Source organism: Macaca fascicularis, chromosome 8 (genome assembly GCF_037993035.2).
Source record: "Macaca fascicularis isolate 582-1 chromosome 8, T2T-MFA8v1.1".
Lineage (NCBI taxonomy): Eukaryota > Metazoa > Chordata > Mammalia > Primates > Cercopithecidae > Macaca > Macaca fascicularis.
Window position 1 is genome coordinate 20844127 of NC_088382.1, and position 20395 is coordinate 20864521.

The window sequence follows — 20395 nt, forward strand, 5'->3', positions numbered from 1 at the left end:
TGTAAATTATCATGACGTCCATAGGGGTTAGGTCAGGATACCTAACAATATTACAAATAAACATGTAAGAGTTCATCTTGGCCCTGCGTGGTAGCACGGTGACTCACACCTGCAATCCCAGCCCTTTGGGAGGCCGAGGCGGGCAGATCGTCAGGAGTTCGAGACGAGCCTGGCCAACATGGTGAAACCCCATCTCAACTAAAAATACAAAAATTAGCCCAGCACGACAGCAGGCGCCTGTAATCCCAGCTACTTGGGAGGCCGAGGCAGGAGAATCGCTTGAACCTAGGAAGCGGACTTTGCAGTGAGCCGAGATTGTGACACTGCACTCCAGCCTGGGCAACACAGCGCGACTCTGTCTCAAAAAAAAAAAAAAGTTTATCTTACAACGCACATGAGAAATGGTATGTATCTACAACCTTGTTTATTTCAGCGTTGTTTATAATAAAATATTTTTTTAAATACAAATATTCTTTAGTAAAGGACTGGTAAATCATTATACAGGCATAAAATGAAATCCTATGAAAGCTTTTAAAAAGAATGAGAAAGCTCTTTGTACTATTATGAGATGATCTTCAATATATATCATGTGCATTTTTTAACACAAAACAATTACCTAATAGTATGCTACAATTTCTACTAAAAATGAGGCAATGATACACACGTGTATGGATACTTATATAGATATGTTTGTATAAGCATGAAATAAGCATAAGCTTCCAGGCATGGTAGCTTGCACCTTTAATCCCAGCTTTTTGGGAAGTCTAAGGGAGAGAATCACTTGAGCCCAAGAGTTTGAGACCAGCCTGGACAACTTAGACCCTGTCTATAAAAAATACAAAAATTAGCTGGGCATGGTGGCATGTGCCTGTAGTCCCAGCTACTCTGGAGGCTGAGGTGGGAGGATGGCTTGAGTCCAAGAGGTTGAGGCTACCATGAGCCATGATTGTGCCACTGCATTGCAATCTGGTGACAGAGCAAGATCCTGTGTCAAAAGAAAACAAAACAAAAACCCATAAAATATCTGAAGAGATATACCAGAAGCAGATAGTATTAGTTGTGTCTTGAGATGGGAGTTGGATAAAGGGCAGCATTTGAAGAAAAACTTGTTAGTAAATACAGTTTTGTACTTTTTTTGGATTTCGAGCCATATAAATAACAGAACCCATTCTAATATTTTAAAATGTTTTCCCACATGAAGTTTTGCCATCAGGAATGACGAAAGTTTCTCTGTGAACGAATTTCACTTATAGATAAAATAAATGATTGGCCAGGCATGGTGGCTCACATCTGTAATTCCAGCACTTCGGGAGGCCGAGGCAGGCAGATCACCTGAGGTTGAAAGTTCAAGAGCAGCCTGACCAACAAAAAAACCCCGTCTCTACTGAAAATACAAAAATTAGCTGGGCGTGGTGGTGCATGCCTGTAATCCCAGCTACTGGGGAGACTGAGGCGGGAGAATCACTTGAACCTAGGAGGCGGAGGTTGCAGTGAGCCAAGATCTCGCCATTGCACTCCAGCCTGGGCAACAAGAGCGAAACTCTGTCTCAAAAAAAAAAAAAAAAAAAGTTCAATAGATGCTTTCGACCCTATTTCTTCTCTAGTTCGTCTAAAAAAGACAACTTTGGTACATAAAGCTCTAACACAAGTGTGGTGAAAACGATGAATTAGCAAATTCCTTACAATTTTATTAGCAGTGACATCTCCCTAGGGTAGAGCTTCCAGCTAACTTTCCCAAAGTTGCATTCAATCAGAAATGAAAAAAGTATTCCAGGCCTTAATTCTCAAGGGGAACTCCACTGGAGTCCATGGAGCCTTTGTTCCCAATCCAGGTCCCTTTTCTTGTTATTTATGTTTCCTTATACCACCACCTCATTGAGAAGGGAGTTGAACGTCTTTAAAAGACAGGAACAGTACATTTTAAAAATAAATACTTCAAAGTGTAGGTATTTTTAGTGTAAAATGGGATTCCCGGAAAAGCACACAGGTAACAGTAAACATAGTATTGAGCAACAAATTAAAACACTGAGCTTGCTAACCACTTACTAACTGTCATTTTCAAAAGAGGCTGATAGTTTCTCAAAGGAAGAAAAGCTTTTCCTAGCACTGAATTTTAAGAAAAATTTTTGTCGCCCATTTTCAATTCAAGACTACAAAATGGAAAATGACAGTATACTATTAAAATACCATAAGGAACTTCATGTGGCTATTTTTCATGGTGACTGTGAATAAAACTAGAAGTTTTTTTCTTCTTTTTTTCTTTCTTTCTTTCTTTTTTTTTTTTTTTTTTAATAGAGACGGGGTCTCACTATGTTGCCTGTCCTGGTCTTGAACTCCTGGGCTCAAGCAGTTCTCCAGACTTCGCCTCCCAAAGTGCTGGGATTACAGGCGTGAGCCACACTGTGCCTGGCCAAAAAAACAAAAGCATTGTAATAAAACTCAACTTGAGGAAGTTACTCACCCAGACAGGGACCAGTCTTACAACAGCATAATGAGATCAAGGATTGGCTGTAAATAGAAGTGTGGAAAGACAGCAGCTTCTTCGGATAAACTTCTGAAAGTCAAATATGCTCCCGGTAAAATGTGAACATCTCCACAAATCCCTTGGTGCAGAGGTAAACACAGTTGCTTTATACAACATTCCAGAAATTTTCTTGTGAGCACTCATTAGATAGGTGCTGAAGCATTGTAAGAAGTTGCGGTAATCTCTGGCAAAGTCCCTGAATGCTGGAATTTTGTGATACTGTCGATGACCTTTTCTTTGTTTTTGTGAAGAGAATATGTATGTTACACATAGTCATATGATTTTTGTTGTTGTTTTGAGACAGAGTTTCGCTCTTGTTGCCCAGACTGAAGGGCAATGGCACGATCTCGGCTCACCACAACCTCCACCTCACAGGTTCAAGCAGTTCTCCTGCCTCAGCCTCCCAAGTAACTGGGACTACAGGCATGCGACACCAAGCCCAGCTATTTTGTATTTTTAGTAGAGATGGGGTTTCTCCATGTTGGTCAGGCTGGTCTCGAACTCCCAACCTCAGGTGATTCACCCACCTCAGCCTCTCAGAGTGCTGGGATTACAGGCATGAGCCGCCGTGCCCGGCCTATGACTTTTAATTCTTCTATCCAAAGATGGTGAGACATGCGTGGTAAGACCCCAAACTGACCAGTTATAACAGTGGCTGTATAACAAGAAAGTGAGAACGTGAGAGCAGCAAATGGTCTTGATTTATTTACCAGTAACTCCCAGGTTCTTGATTATCTGTTTTTTTTCTCAGTGGACTTAAAGACCCAACTGGACTCTCCTCATTTTTTCTTTTCTTTTCTTTCTTTCTTTCTTTCTTTTTTTTTTTTTTTTTTTTGAGACGGTGTCTAGCTCTGTCGCCCATGCTGGAGTGCAGTGACATGATCTCGGCTCACTGCAACCTCTCCCTCCCAGGTTCAAGGAATTCTCCTGCCTCAGCCTGTCAAGTAGCTGGGATTACAGGCGCCTGCCACTATGCCCAGCTAATTTTTGTATTTTTAGTAGAGATGGAGTTTCACTGTGTTGGCCAGGCTGGTCTCGAACTCCTGACCTCATGATGCACCTGCCTCGGCCTCCCAAAGTGCTGGGATTACAAGCGTGAGCCACTGTGCCTGGCCTCCTTTTTTATTTTCTTATTTTTGAGACAGGATCTCGCTCTGTCATCCAAGCTGGAGTACAGAGGTGCCATGATGGCTCAACTGCAGCCTCGACCTCCTGGGCTCAATTGATTCTCCCAAATAGCAGGGAAGCAGTCATGTGCCACCATGCCCACCTCCTTTTTGTATTTTTTTATAGAGATGGGATTTCACCATGTTGCTCAGGCTGGTGTCAATCTTCTTAGCTCAAATTATCTGCCCACCTCGGCCTTCCAAGGTGCTGGGATTACAGGCATGAGCCACTCTGCCTGGCCCTGGACTCTCTTCTTAATGTTCCAGAAGGTGACTCACAGAATAGAAATGTTCTTAGGCGGCCGGGCGCAGTGGCTCACATCTGTCATCTGAGCACTTTGGGAGGCCGAGGCGGGCGGATCATGAGGTCAGGAGATCGGGACCATCCTGGCTAACACGGTGAAACCCCATCTCTACTAAATACACAAAAAATTAGCCGAGCGTGGTGGAGGGCACCTGTAGTCCCAGCTACTCGGGAGGCTGAGGCAGGAGAATTACGTGAACCCGGGAGGCGGAGCTTGCAGTGAGTCGAGATCGCACCACTGCACTCCAGCCTGGGCGACAGAGCGAGACTCTGTCTCAAAAAACAAACAAACAAACAAAAGGTTCTTATGGCAAAGTCTGAAGATTTTTAAGTATCTCAGAAAAGGAGTTTTTTGTTACAAGTTCAAAGCAGTAGAAAAAATGAAGAAATATAGCTTCCTCTTATCAAAATGACCTGCAGAAGTTTGAAAAACTCTTCCACCTCCCCATACCATGGACGGCATCTTCAACAGTCCTATTCCATTTTTAGACTCTGTAGAAGGAACAGTTCTTATAACATGATGCCAAAATTATTTTAGTTCACACACAAACAAGTTGTCCTGTAATTCTGCTGTGGGCCTCCACATATTAGGAAGAAATTAAGAAAAATATAGTACCACCAGTTTGTTATGCAACCACTTCGAAAATGTTTACTTTGCTTAAAATGTCATGGCTAAAGAAACTACTCGTCTGCATAATCCACTCTGGACAGTGATTCATAACTGTGTGACATTTGGGCTTGGTCAGGCTTTACTCAAATCAGATTGAGTCTTTCCTTAAAAAGGGGATATATTTTCAATTTCAAAGTATTTACTGCTTCATGACAAATATTAATAACAAGTCTGTGCCTTCGAGGCCTCATACCTTTGAGACTACCACAGTCTACTTAGCATTTTTTTTTTTTTTTTAGACCTTTTGAATTTGCTTTTAATTTATGCCCCTGGCCTTGTTCTCTTGACCAAATAAAAGCCCTAAGAGAGCTTCCACTCCCAGCAGCCTTCCAGTTGACTCTGTTCCCCCTTGGGCCCTGTTGATTGTTCAGTGATCACCTAAAAAGAGTGCAAAGAGTCAGGAAGCCTAGTGAGCTCAGTCTTTCTGTGCTGACACCAGGCCACATCCAGACCTGATGTACTAACTGATCTCCAGTTCATTCCTTTTGCGATTTTTGGCCTTGATTCATAGTTCCTGATTCATGATTGACTCTGAAATCCTCTCCATTTGCAAGTGGGATGCAGTCAAGTAGGCCAAAGCGCTCCATGTTCTAACAAATGTTTGCAAATCATAAGAATGTAGGAAGAGAACCATAAACTAAATGAACAACAGGCATTAGCCCTCATGCTGTCACATAAGCATTCCTCAAAATATAGTCATGCTTCTAAACATGGGCGGGCAATTCAGGAAAGGACCACTGAAAATATTAGCCTCGTTATTTTTTCTGTATAGTAAACAGACTGACTATGCCTAAACCACATTGCAGTGTGCCAACATTGTAAATTAATACCTGATTGGTTACCTAAAAGTAAAACAATCTTACTTTTAGGCATCTAGAACACTGAGAAATCCAGGATGGAAACTTAATACTACCAACGATTGATCTATTTTGGGTAAGTATACTTGTGATCTCTTTTTAAGTACTGTATTAGTCCATTTTCACACTGCTACAAAGAACTGCCTGAGACTGGGTAATTTATAAAGGAAAGAGGTTTAATTGACTCAGAGTTCTGCATGGCTGGGGAGGCCTCAGGAAACTTACAGTTATGGCAGAAGGCAAAGGAGAAGCAAGTACCTTCTTTACAAGGCAGCAGAAAAGACAGAGAGCGCAGGGGAAACTGCCACTTTTAAGCTGTCAGATCTTGTGAGAGCTCCCTCACTGTCACAAAAGCAGCATGGGGGAAACCACCACCATGACCCAATCACCTCCCACTGTCCGCCCCTCAACAAGTGGGAATGACAATTCAAGATGGAATTTGGATGGGAACACAGAGCCAAACCATATCAAGTACCTACAAAATTATGGTGAATCTTCACTAATTGGCAAACTGATTATCTGCAAATCTTAAATAGAGAATAAAACATAAACATATCATTATCCCTCCAGAACGGAGGACATAAATTGGAGTTAGAAGACTTAGCTTTGACACCTAGATATGTTTTCATTGATTTGACCTTACTTGATCTCAGTTTCTCTTTTGCAGAATTAGTTCTTTAGATCAGAAGTCCCCAACCCCAGGACTGCAGACTGCCACTGGTCTTTGGCCTGTCAGGCACCCGGCCACACAGCAGGAGGTGAGCAGCATCAAGCAAGCATTAGCACCTGAGTTCCACCTCTAGTCAGATCAATAGTGGCATTAGATTCTCATAGGAGTGTGAACTGTATTGTGGACTGCACATTCAAGGAATCTAGGTTACATGCTCCTTATGAAAATCTAACTAATGCATGATGATCTGAGCTGAAACAGTTTAGGCCAAAACCATCTCTCTCGCACCCCATTTTGTCTTCCAAGACAAAAGATTATTCAAGGTTACCACGAACACCTTTATGTGGACAAAGTAGAAAATCTAGAGGAGATGGATAAATTCCTGGAAATATACAACCCTCCTATATTAAACCAGAAATAAAAAGAAATCAGAAACTGAACAGAACAATAACAAGTAGTGAGGCTGAAACAGTAATAAGAAGAATTGCCAAGAAAAAATAATCTAGGACCAGATGGATTCACAGCTGCATTCTATCAGACATTCAGAGAAAAACTGGTACCAATACTATTGAAGCTATTCCAAAAGAGAGAAAGAGAAAATCCTCCCTAAATCATTCTATAAAGCCAGTATTACCCTAATACTAAACCCAGGAAGGGACATAACAAAAAAAACTATAGACCAATATCCCTGATGAACACAGATGCAAAAATCCTCAACAAAAGGATTCTCAATAAAATACTAGCTAACCAAATCCAATACCATATCGAAAAGATAATATACCATGATCAAGCTGATTTCATACCGGGAACACAGGGATGGTTTACCATATACAGGTCAATAAATGTGATACACCACATATGGTTGTCTTATGAAAGTTTTTGTCAAGTAGATGCCTTAGGAGGTACTCATGGAAACAATATTCCCTGAATTTGTACACAGTGATTGCATTTTGTATGCTGCCTTTATCTTGGAAAGCTACTGACTCACATTTTGTTTCACTGAATATCTTAAATATGTTACTCCATTTTTCTTCTATCTAAATCATTGCTCTTAAAAAATTTGATGGCAAATCTGATTTTTTTTTCCTTTATAAGTGGATTTTTTTGCCTGGAAGCCCAAAATAATTTTTTCCCTTTAAAATGAGTAATTTTGGTGGGAAGATCACTTGAGCTCAGGAGGTCAAGGCTGCAGTGAGCTGTGATCATACCACTGCACTTCAGCCTGGGGGTCAGAGAGAGACACTCTCTTGAAAAATATTTGTTTTAACTAGTAATTTCATTTTATTATGCTTTGGTGTTACCGGTCCTGGGTCAGTTTTTCCAGGTATATAGTATAACCTTTCACTATGTAGCTGCAAATACATATATTGTTAATTTGAAGAAAATGTTCTCGATTATAGTTTCTTGGTAGCCCTTCTGTGCCTTGCTTTGGTTTTTCTTCTTTAGAAACTCTTGTTAAACATATTTTTGTGTATCTTTTTTGCCTGTCTCTAAGTTTGTTTCTTTCTCTCAAGCCCTTTTTATTACTTTCCTTCAATTAAAAAATTTTTTTTTCTCTTTCATCTTCTCTTAAGGTATTGTCTGTGTTTATTTATTCTTCCATTACTTTCAGTGTAGTTTTTTTTTGTTTTTTTTGTTTTTTTTTTTTAAGAGATGGGGTCTCGCTTGTTGCTCAGGCTGGCCTTAAACTATTGGGTTCTTGAACTACTGGGTTCAAAGGATCCTCCTGCCTCAGCCTCTCAAAGTGCCTGGGATTACAGGCATGAGCCGCTGTGCCCGGCCTAGTCTCGGTTTTTGACTATTGTTTCTACGTCTTTTTCCTAAGTATAATGTCATTTCTGCTATTTCCCAATTCTCATTTTTCTTGTTTTTTCATGTCTTGATTTCTTTAATCTCTTTTAGCATATGTTGAAATAATAAGTAATGGTTTGCATCTGTTCTGTAGGTATGTCTTTTTAGCATCTTTGGCATTGTCTATAGGGATGTTTTTCAACTTCTTCTTTTTTCCTGACAGTAATTTTGTATGAGATTTAATCTTGGTATTTTTTTTTCTCATTTAAAAAATATGAAATAATTTTCTTAAACTTTCAGGAGGAGTTAGCATTTGGGAAAGCATTTCCAATTTCACAAGCTGATCACTCTCTTTTTTGTTGTATTTGTGTAGTGTTTAAAACTATCGGGGCTTACTTACTTACTTTATTTATTTATTTATTTTTGAGACGGAGTCTCGCTCTGTCGCCCAGGCTGGAGTGCGGTGGCGCGATCTCCGCTCACTGCAAGCTCCGCCTCCCGGCTTCACGCCATTCGCCTGCCTCAGCCTCCTGAGTAGCTGGGATTACAGGCGCCCACCACTGCGCCCAGCTAATTTTTTGTATTTTTAGTAGAGACAGGGTTTCACCGTGTTAGCCAGGATGGTCTCAATCTCCTGACCTCATGATCTGCCCGCCTCGGCCTCCCAAAGTGCTGGGATTACAGGCGTGAGCCACTGCGCCCGGCGGTCGCGGCTTATTTTCTGAGATGGTCAGGCTCTGTTTTCCTTCCTTGCTTTCATCTGGACCCCGTCTTTATGGGTCTCTATCGTCCTAGTTCCATACAATGACCATCCTTTCCCAAGAAGTTTCTTCTCTGTGCAGTGCTTGTCCAGGAGTAGAAATTTGGGTGGTTAGTTTTGAACATACACTGTGCCCCTCAGACACTTTGCATTGCCCTGACTTTGGAGTGTGCAAAACTTTTTCCAGTTTCAGCTGCTGTTCCCAAGTGGAACCTCCAAGCTTTCCAGCAATTGCCTGCTGGCTGTTTAGAGATTCTCAGATTTATCAGTGTGTCATGACTTCCCTCCACTTTCTACGATACGGTTGCTGATACCACCCAGCCCTTCTATCTGTCTGTGGCTTTCCTCAATTCCTTGTGTTCTAGGGTTCCTGGAGACACTTCATCACCTAATTTTGTTACAGATGTTGTCCATGGGTTTTTTATTTTATCTTTTGTCCTTTGTCTATTTTTGCGGGAGAATTTTAAAGTTAAAAAACGATGACCCCTGCCCCCCCCCATACAGGTGACCATTGTAGGGGTACAAGCAAAATTTCCCCTTTGTCCTCTGAAGATTTCCCCTTTGTCCTCTGAAGATCTTAAAAATCAACTCATAAAAAGACAGATTAACTGGAGTAAACGTATATAAATTTTATTAATGTGTACATGAGAGCCTTTAGAATAAAGACCCAAAGATATAGAGAAAATTATCTTTTTTTGTTTGTTTTTGTTTGACACAGGGTCTCTCTGTCACTCAGGCTGGAGTGCAGTGGTGCAATCACAGCTCACTGCAGCCTCAACCTCCTGGACTCAAGGGATTTTCCTCCCTCAGCCTCCCAGGTAGCTGGGACCACAGGAATGAACAACCACACCCTGCTAATTATTTTGTTTTTAGTAGAGACTGGGTCTAGCTATGTTGCCCAGACTAGTCTCGAATTCCTGAGCTCAAAGGGTTCACCCACCTCAGCCTCCTAAAGTGCTGGGATTATAGGCATGAGTCCTCGAAACCAGCCTGGAAATTATTTTTATATTAGGTTTAATAAAGTATGGACAGCCATGTAGAAATATAACTGGGCACGATCTAATGTTAATAGACAAAGTAGGGAAACCCAGGAAGGCCTGGGTTAGACAGTAAGCTCAGATAGTAACGCCGATCGTATTAGTCTGTTCTCATGCTGCTAATAAAAATGTACCCGAGACTGGGAAATTTGTAAAAAAAGAAGTTTAATGGACTCACAGTTTCACATGGCTGGGGAGGCCTCACAATCATGGCAGAAGGCAAAAGAAGCAAAGGCATGTCTTACATCGCAGCAGGCAAGACAGGTTGTGCAGGGGGAACTCCCATTTATAAAACCATCAGATCTCGTGAGTTTTATTAACTGCTACAAAAATAGTATGGGAGAACTGCCCCCATGATTCAATTATCTCAACCTGGCCCCACCCTTGACACGTGGGGTTTATTACAAATCAAGGTGAGATAGGGGTGAGGACACAGCCAGACCATATCAGCCCATCTCTCTATGTATTTTTTTTCTTTTGCACATAGGGCAGAACCCTCTCTGGAATGGGGATCGTATGGCCTACAGTTAAATAAGGTAGCTCAGTTAATTTTTTTTATGACCAGGTTTTAAACAGAAAGGTGCAGGGAAAATTAGAGTAATATTTTTAGGTTTTTATGGCTGGCTTTGGGGCAAAGAGGTTCTCATTTGTATGACCTGCCTTGGGGAAGAGGGATTCTAGTTTCTATGGCAAGCCTGAAGGAGGATGGGACCTTAGTCTTAGACAAGAAGACGGGAGAAAATTAGAAAAAGAAGTTTTGCTTCTAAGACTGTTTCTGAGGCCTTTATTTTGGGGGTGTGTTTTGAGTCCCAACACCATCAAATAGATCTTGGTAGCCACCAGCTATGTATGGTGAGTACTCCTCGACAGCACCAAGAATGAAATGCTCAAACAGGTTGGCAGAAGTCCCTGTGGATGCTAAGAGGGTGCCATAGAGAGGAAAAAAGAGCAGAAGGCAACCAGCTTTTATTTGAGATCTATGTGCCAGATATTTTGCTAGCAGCTTCCACATATTTTATTTGAATTGATTTAATCTAATAATCACCCCAATCTTCTGAAGTAGAATTTTCGGATCTTCTTAAGTCCTATGCTCATTCAACATGGAATTGTGAGAAACTTAATCACCCTGATGGAATAGGAATCGGTTAAAGTGCAACAGAGTAGAGGCACCTGAGTCAGCACTAATGAACTTCGTGAAGTCCTGTAGTGTCTGTCAAAACTACTGTAAAGATACTACCCGGGGCTAGAATTTATAAAGGAAAGAGGTTTCATTGACTCACAGTTCTGCATGGCTGCAGAGGCCTCAGGAAACCTACAATCGTGGTGGAAGGGGAAGCAGGCATGTCTTACATGGTGGCAGGCAAGAGAGAAGTAAGTGCAACCAGGGGAAATGCCATCATATCTCATGAGAACTCACTCTCTCAAAAACAGCATGGAGGAAACCGCCTCCATGATCCAATCACCTCCTAGCGGGTTCTTCCCTCAACACCTGGGGATGACAATTCAAGATGAGATTTAGGTGGGGACACAAAGCCTAACCACGTTAATATGTATCATGGATTCAAAGATTTCTTGAGTAAAACTGTGAGATATTAAGATTAATTATGATAAAAGTAATACCAAACCTTGATTATGTACCATGCATGATTTTAGGCATTTTACACTTTACATGTATTAATTACTTAAATATTCGTAACAACTCTATTCGGTAGATATTATTATTGCATTCTTCTTCTTTTTGTTTTTTAACAGGCAGGTCTTGCTATGTTGCCCAGGCTGCTGCTGGCCTCAAACCCCTGGACTCACGTGATCCTCCCACCTTGACCTCCTGAGTAGCTGGGACTAAGAGTCATGGTGCCCAGCAGGTAGATATTATTATTATATTCATTTTGTAAGTGACGAAGTTGAAACCCAGTCTAGTTATAAATATGCCCAGTGTCACGAAGCTAATAAACAATACGATTAGGATTGTAATCCAGGCCAGTCTGACCTCTGAACCACCAAATACACTGCCTTCTTATAACTCTGCTCTTTGGAGTTCTACATTTGATTTACTTTTGTGTTTCAACCCCAGATGTATAGTTCAAAAATAATATATAACCTTAAAAATAAAGATAATTTTTAATGAAAAGAACCAGAATTAATTGCATAATCTGTTGTTAAAAAAAATCTCTTGGCCAGGTGCGGTGGCTCACGCCTGTAATTACAACACTTTGGGAGGCCAAGGCAGGCAGATCACGAGGTCAGGAAATCGAGACCTTCCTGGCCAACATGGTGAAACACCATCTCTGCTAAAATACAAAAAATTAGCCAGGCGTGGTGGTGCACACCTGTAGTCCCAGCTACTCGGGAGTCTGAGGCAGGGGAATCGTTTGAACCCGGGAGGCAGAGGTTGCAGTAAGCCAAGATTGCACCACTGCACTCCAGCCTGGCAACAGAGCGAGACTCCGTCAAAAAAACAAGGGAAAAAAAAAAATCTCATAATGAAAAAATACAAGTCAGAAACACTTGAGCCAATTTACTTAGAAAACAGAAACATACAGAGGGTACCCCTGCCACCACTATCACTAAACAGAGAATGTAGAAAGATTTAAGTGTGTTTTACATATTACATGGTTGCATACTTAAAATGTCAGCAGAATCAAACAAGAAACAGTTATACACAACTAGAAGACAGAATGTACTGTATCAATAATACATTAAATACCTAGCAATAAAATTAACATGAAACAGATGTGTTTCTTAAAAAAATTGATTGAAGGCACAGACAAAGATTTCCTGACAAAGATGCCAAAAGCAATTGCAACAAAAGCAAAAATTGACAAATGGTATCTAATTAAACTAAAGTGCTTCTACACAGCAAAAGAAACTATCATCAGAGTGAACAGACAACCTACAGAATGGGAGAAAAATTTTGCAATCCATTCATCTGACAAAGGTCTAATATCCAGAATCTACAAGGAATTTAAACACTTTATGAGAAAAAAATGAACAACCACATTAAAAAGTGGGCAAAGGATACGAATAGACACTTCTCAGAAGACATACATGCGGCCAACAAACATAAGAAGAGAAAGCTCAACACACTGATTATTAGAGAAATGCAAATCAAAACCACAATGAGATACCATCTCACACCAGTCAGAACGGCTATTATTAAAAAGTCAAAAAACAACAGATGCTGGAGAGGATGTGGAGGAATGGGAAAGCTTTTACACTGTTGGTGGCAGTGTAAATTAGTTCAACCATTGTGGAAGACAGTGTGGTGATTCCTCAAAGACTTAAAGGCAGAAATACCGTTGGACTCAGCAATCCCATTATTGGGTATATACCCAAAGGAATAGAAATTGTTCTTTTATAAAGATACGTGCACGTGTAAAAATAAATAAAAAGATACATGCACATGTATGTTCATTGTGGCACTATTCACAATAGCAAAGACATAGAATCAACCTGGACACCCATCAACAATAGACTGGATAAAGAAAATGTATGTATACACCATGGAGTACTATGCAGCCATAAAAAGGAATGAGATCACGTCCTTTGCAGGGACATGAATGGAGGTGGAAGCCATTATCCTCAGCAAACTAACACAGGAACAGAAAGCCCGTCACCACATGTTCTCACTTATAAGAGGGAGCTGAATCATGAGAACACATACACACATGGATGGGAGTAACACACACTGGGGCCTCTCGAAGAAGGTGGGATGGTGGGAGAGAGAACATCAGGAAGAATAGCTAATGGATGCTGGGCTTAGTACCTAGCGGATGGGTTGATCTGTGCAGATCTGTGTAGCAAACCACCATGGCACAAGTTTACTTACATAACAAACCTGCACATCCTGCACAGGTATTCAGAACCTAAAAGTCGAAGAAAAATAAGTTGATTAAATTCTAATGAAAAAAAAAGTTAAATATACCTAAAGAACTATGCTACGTTCTTTTTAAGAGATTAAATAAAGCATCAATTAAAAATGTTTAATATGGACTGGACGTGGTGGCTCATGCCTGTATTCCCAGCACTTTGGGAGGCCGAGGCGGGCGGATCACAAGGTCTGGAGTTCGAGACCAGCCAGGCCAACGTAGTGAAACCCCGTCTCTACTAAAAATACAAAAGTTAGCCGGGCATGGTGGTGCATGCCTGTAGTTTCAGCTACTCGGGAGGCTGAGGCAGGAGAATCGCTTGAACCTGGGAGGCAGAGGTTGTGGTGAGCCGAGATCACGCCACTGCACTCCAGCCTGGGCAACAGAGTGGGACTCTGTCTCAAAAAAAAAAAAAAAAAAAAAGTTTAATACATAAATTTATTGCAGTTACAAATTCCTGTGAGAACCAATAGTGAAAAATAAATGGATGACATTATCAAAACATTTTCATTGTTAATAAGGGTAAACTCAGCAAACTTGGAAAACTGAACACACTGCAACAATGATCAAAATCATACGGTCTTGAGTTATCACAGTCTGAAAAAAGAATCCAACCTGTAGGGCAAGGGAAAACCACACAATAAATTGTCTTCCAAATAGTTGGCTAACAGGCTGGAGCAAAAATCATGTTAGATACGTAAATGCACGGAAACAAACAGTATAATAAATTCCAGCTGTATCAAAAAGTAAAAGCACTTTTTTAAAAGACGGAAGAGTGGTTTATCTATCTCACATGCGAAAAAGAACATGCATTTTTATTTTCTTTTAAAGACAGTGTCTTACTCTGTTGCCCAGGTTGGATTGCAGTGGTGTGATCATGGCTTACTGCAACCTCAATCTCCTGGGGTCAAGCAGTCCTCCCATCTCAGCCTCCCAAGTAGCTGTGACTACGGGCATGCGTCACCATGCCTGGCTAATTTTTTAATTGTTTGTGGAGACACAGTCTCACTATATTGCCCAACCTGGAGAACATACACTTCTAATCACTGCAGAAAACAAAGGTTGTTATCAGAAGCAGGGGGGATTAATTGAACATATTTAAATTTTTTAACATTCATGCAACAAAATAAAAATAAAAATGCTAGAAAGAAAACTTTCTAGTATAGGATAGATATGTTACAAATATAACCCGATAATAGCTTTCTTCAAAAATATATGAAAAAATACATGATGATGTAAGTCAATCAACACTTTCCACTTGATGAATGGACAGTTTGTAGTTAAGAAAATTTAGACTACATCATTGTGTTTTTAAAAATCAGAGTTTTATTAAAAAATGAAAATAAAGGTTAATTAAACTCAACTCACATGAAGACCCCCTTACAGATGCATTAAACTGGAAGACATTTTTTATTTTTTATTTTATTATTTTTTTTTTGAGACGGAGTCTCACTCTGTCGCCTAGGGTGGCGTGCAATGATGCGCTCTTGGCTCACTGTGACCTCCGCCTCCCAGGTTCAAGCGATTCTCCTGCCTCAGCCTCATGAGTAGTTGGGGTTACAGGCACCTGCCACCACACCCGGCCTATTTTTGTATTTTTAGTAGAGACGGGGTTTTACCATGTTGTCCAGGCTGGTCTCAAACTCCTGACCTCATGTGATCCACCCGTCTCGGCCTCTGAAAGTGCTGGGATGACATGCTTGAGCCACCATGCCCGGCCTGGAAGACATTTTTTAACTTGTAAAACCCAACCTGGACAAGTCTTTGGGAGGAAGGCAGATGTATATTTCATATGTTAATGGTAGAAATGTAAAATGGTTACATATTTCTGGGGGGTAATCTATAACATGCTCTTCGACCTATTACCCATTCCTTCCCCTGAGAAAGGAAAACTAACTTATAAAGCAATTTTCATGGCAGCCTTACCTATAACGGGAAAAATTAGCTTCAGTTGAAATGCCCAATAGTATTAAAATGTTTAAGTAAACCATGGTGTATTACCATATACAAATTAAAATGACAAGTAAATGGAGGATGTAACACATAGGTATGTTTATGTGAAACAAGGTGAAGTAAACAACTTGAACCCATGATCACTTTATACAATTATATAGATACATATAAATGTAGGCCAGGTGCAGTGGCTCCCACCTGTAATCCCAGCACTTTGCGAGGCCAAGGCAGGTGAATTGCTTGAGTCCAGTAGTTCCAGACCAGCCTGAGCAACATGGTGAAACTCTGTCTCTACAAAAATAAAAAATAAAAAAATGTGCCAGGTGTGCTGGCACAAGCCTGTAGTCCCAGCTACTTGGGAGGCTGAGGCAGGATTGAGGCTGAGGCAGGATCATGGCTGAGCCATGATCACACCACTGCACTCCAGTCTGGGCTACTGAGTAAGACCCAGACATTTATATTTCTTTTTCCTGGTTTGTCATATATATAAATATATAAATATATATATATATGACAGCATCTGTCTTAATAGCTTAGGCAATTTCTATTTACTAATTGCTTTAATTGGCTTCCAAATTCTGCTCCTTGCATCTCATGTCTACATCCCCATTCGTTTCTCTAGTGTGAAAAAAAAGGAAAAAACTGAAAATCTCAAGAGGATTCCAGGAAATCAAAACAAGGAATTATTGAATAAAGAATTTGAAAGAGAAAATAGACGCATACTGAAAAAAGAATTTTGTTTAGTGAGATAGAAGTAATAATGAAGGCATGTTGATAACGGGGGAGGCTATATATATATATATGAGGGGAGGGATATATTGGAAATCGCTGTATCTTCCTCTCAATCTTGCTGTGAACCTAAAACTGCTCTAAAAAATATTTTGAAAAGGAATAATGATGTAGTAAACATGTTCTGTGATTTAAAAAGAGAGACTTTTCATAACCACCTCCCTCCCCCTCTACACACATAGAGTCATGTCTATCTGCATTCCCTTACTCAATAATTTGTGCAGACACAACCACTGGGTTCCAGTAATCCTAAAGTTTCTAGAAAATCAAGCACAGAAAAAAGTTAAAACCCTGCGGGAATAAACGAATTCCTTTGCATCCATTGCATTTCTCAGGAAGTGAACTAACAAATTCGCTGCTTTTAAAGAAGGAAATTTTCTCAATGAAATTGATTCCAAATCTTTGTTAGGTCAACTGTTCCCAGGTAAAGCTGACCTGTCAGACTTCTTAGCTGATGCCTGATCTGACTATTCAGATTATCTTTAGTACTATTTAGTACTATTTAGTACTATTCTCCTTATCTTTAGTACAGAAACCAAGGTGAGTGACCTTTAAAAAACATGTTAGACTGTTGACATGTCTTCTATTTTGTACTCCAGGTAAAAACGATAAACCGGGAAAAAGAAAGTAAAATTCAACCTCAGGCTTGTGGATCCAGAATGCATAATTATGAGTCTGTAGTATCTACATGCATGTGATGAGCTTCAAGGACAATAACCATAAAGCAAAGACTTAAAAGGTATTATCATTAGAATAATTGTAATTCACTTGATCTCTCAATGTAACAAAATACTTCAATCTACTGTCCCAAGCCATTATTGTGTCTTATACTCAGCATATTGGTTTGCGTACCATTAAATATTTATTTTCCACAGTGCTCTCTGGAAGGCAAACAAAGCAGCCACTCTGCTACTTTATATTGATTCTTGACTTGTCCTTAGGAAAAGCTTTCAGGAAGTTTAATAGGTTTGAAAGATACTTAGATTTACCCTGTGATTGGCAAATATACTTCCTTCTTTTTATTTCAATAAGAGAGTACTACAGCTTAGGTCTTTATTGTTTAATCTAGTCAGTGCTGCCATTATTAATCAAGATCTCAAATGACACTTGTTCTGAACTGTAACTGATCTATTCAGAAGAATATGAAAATAGTAAAGAGGGCAACTGTGCATGCTTTTACCGGACACGATTTTAATTGCTTTAAAAGGAAGTTATGCAACCAATGAGAAATGGAGCCTTTGGAGTGGCCTGAAGCTAAAGGTTTCAGGTGTATTTTTGCTTTCTTTGAAGAAAGAACTAAATCATTTAATAAAAAGGCCGTTTATCAAGAATTACTTAAAGCTGCTTTAAACCTGAGTTTGCAATTTATAGAATATATTCAAGCAGCCTCAGTGCCCTTTTAATTGGATGGTTTTCACAGATTTATCCAATTTGAGATTTATCCAATGAGAATTCCCTTTGGTTCACGTATATATGTCTTTTCTTCCATAAAACGGATTCAAATGAAAGACTGCAATCTGCTATACCAGACTTATCAGTTATACATTTGATGTGATAAATTTATAAGAGGCCAATTGTTATGAAAAATACATTGAAATACCTGATAGTCATTTACTGTTTTATAGCTAATCTGAAAGTATTTACTAAAAAGAAACTATTTCTTTTTATGTGTACTTTATACTTTAACCCTTCATATGTCCTTTAAATAAATTAAGAGAAGAAAAAACATCATTTATATTTATCCACTTATTTTCTATTTCAGGTGGTCCTCATTCATTCTTGTAGATCCAAGTTACCATCTGTTATTATTTCCTTTGTCACCTGAAGAATCTTCAGAACTATTTCTTCCTATATGTAGCATGTACAGATACTCTAAAAAGTCCATTATATGATGTATAAAGCAAAGCATACAATGTAGTCTCTGCCCTAATCATCTGTAATTTATATAAAACCTTTTGTTTTTTTTTTTAATTTTTATTTGGTTATTTTATTTTATTTTATGTTTTTGAGATAGAGTCTTGCTCTATCCCAGACTGGAGTGCAATAGTGTGGTCTTGGCTCACTGCAATCTCTGCCTCCTGCTTCAGCCTCTCCATTAGCTGGGATTACAGGCAGCACCACCATGCCTAGCTAATTTTTGTAGTTTTAGTAGAAACGGGGTTTCACCCTGTTGGCCAGGCTGGTCTTGAACTCCTGACCTCTGGTGATCTGCCCACCTTGGCCTCCCAAACTGTTGGGATTACAGATGTGAGCCACTGCACCCTGCCTAATTGGTTTTTTATTATTTAGACTCCACATATCATTTTTCTTACTATGGTGATATGAAATAGCAATTAACCTTGAAATGTCATTTATTTTTCTTTATTACTACATTTCCCTTAAGAACTACAATAAATTATTTTACTGAAAAACATTGTCCTTAATGTACCATGAGCTAATCATTCAAGAACTGTGACTAAATTATCTAAATTATTTCAGTGTAATCACCTGAGGTTCTAGGTAAGCCCTCCTTCTCTTTCTCTGCTTCACACATGCCAGTGATTAGAAGATCAGATTATTGCCCAAGCACAGTGGCTCATGCCTGTAAACCCAGCACTTTGGGAGCCGAGGTGGGTGGATCACGAGGTCAGGAGTTCAAGACCAGCCTGGTCAATACAGTGAACTCCCATCTCTACTAAACATACAAAAAATTAGCTGAGCGTGGTGGCGGGCACCTATACTCCCAGCTACTCAGGAGGCTGAGGCAGGAGAATCACCTGAACTTGCAGTGAGCTGAGATCGCACCATTGCACTCCAGTCTGGGCGACACTGCGAGACTCTGTCCCAAAAGATCAGATTATCTTTAAAAAAAGTAGTCAACTGGAGTTCCACTTTTGGCAGTGGTAGGGTAGCTGGCATCAAACTAGATCTCCTGCAGATCAAAATTATATACTTTGAAAAAAATGTAAATAAGGTCTATCTGAAGGCACTGGAGAGTGTCTAGAAGCAGGCAGGAACAAGAAGGGAATCCTTTAAAGAAGGGAACTATATATGGTTTTTCAGTTGAGGATACTCCCCCGACCTTGTGGTAGAAAGAAGCTAGAACTGAAGCTAAAACCACAGTTTTAATTGCTTGAAGAGTTAAAGGACAGAATTTGGGACTGCCAATATGACTGGATTATGAGGGGAGAAATTTCTGAAAGATGGTAATCACAGATATGGGAGCCTCTAAATCCATTTGGAAACTCTCTACACACATTCCTGCAGACCTCCGAACTGTGTATGTGCGTAGGAAACTCCAAGGAACCCAACCAGGAGGCTGAAAAACTGAGTAGAGATTTCAGCTAGTGCCCTGACAAGGGAGATAAGATTTGGGATTTGAGTCCAACTAGGTAACTGCCTGCTAAAACAGAACTCAACACGCAGCCAAAAAAATAAGAAAAGCAAGACTATTTAAAATGTATCATCAAATGCACCAGATGCAATCAAAACTTGCTAGACAGGCATGCAAAGAAACAGCATATCTCTTGACCCAGGGTCAAGAAAAATTCAATCAATAGAAATCTATCCCAATATGTCTCAAATGTTGGAATTAACAGAAAAGATCTTTTTAAAACTGTTTTAAATATATTTAAGATCTTAAAAGATAATATCAGTGGAAAAATAGAAACAGAAAGAACCAAAGTAAATTCTAGAATGAAAAAATAACTAAGTCTTTAAAATGAGCTTAACAGCAGATTGGAAACAGTAAAAGAACAGATTAGTGAATTTAAAAATAAAAGATCAACAGAAATTATCGAATCTGAAAAACAGAGAAGAAAAAGAAATTGAGAAAAGTGAGTAAAGCAACTATGAAGAAACATCAAACATATGAACACAGATATACTTAGAGTCCCAGAAAGACAGGAGGTAGAAAACAGGGTAGAAAAATATTTGAAAAATGAGCCAGGTGTGGTGGCTCATGCCTGTAATTCCAGCACTTTGGGAGGCTGAGGTGGGTGGATCACCTGAGGTCAGGAGTTCAAG

At 39.8% G+C, this 20395-nt stretch overlaps 1 long non-coding RNA gene across 1 annotated transcript; it reads right to left on the reverse strand.

Annotated features, from left to right (window-relative positions):
• Window positions 1-407: 407 nt before the first annotated feature.
• LOC135964681 (uncharacterized) lies at window positions 408-2710 on the reverse strand. The gene is made up of 2 exons (XR_010577206.2): window positions 2462-2710; window positions 408-985 (listed from the first exon to the last, which is right to left on the reverse strand). It is a non-coding gene; the product is annotated as an uncharacterized lncRNA (long non-coding RNA).
• Window positions 2711-20395: the final 17685 nt, after the last annotated feature.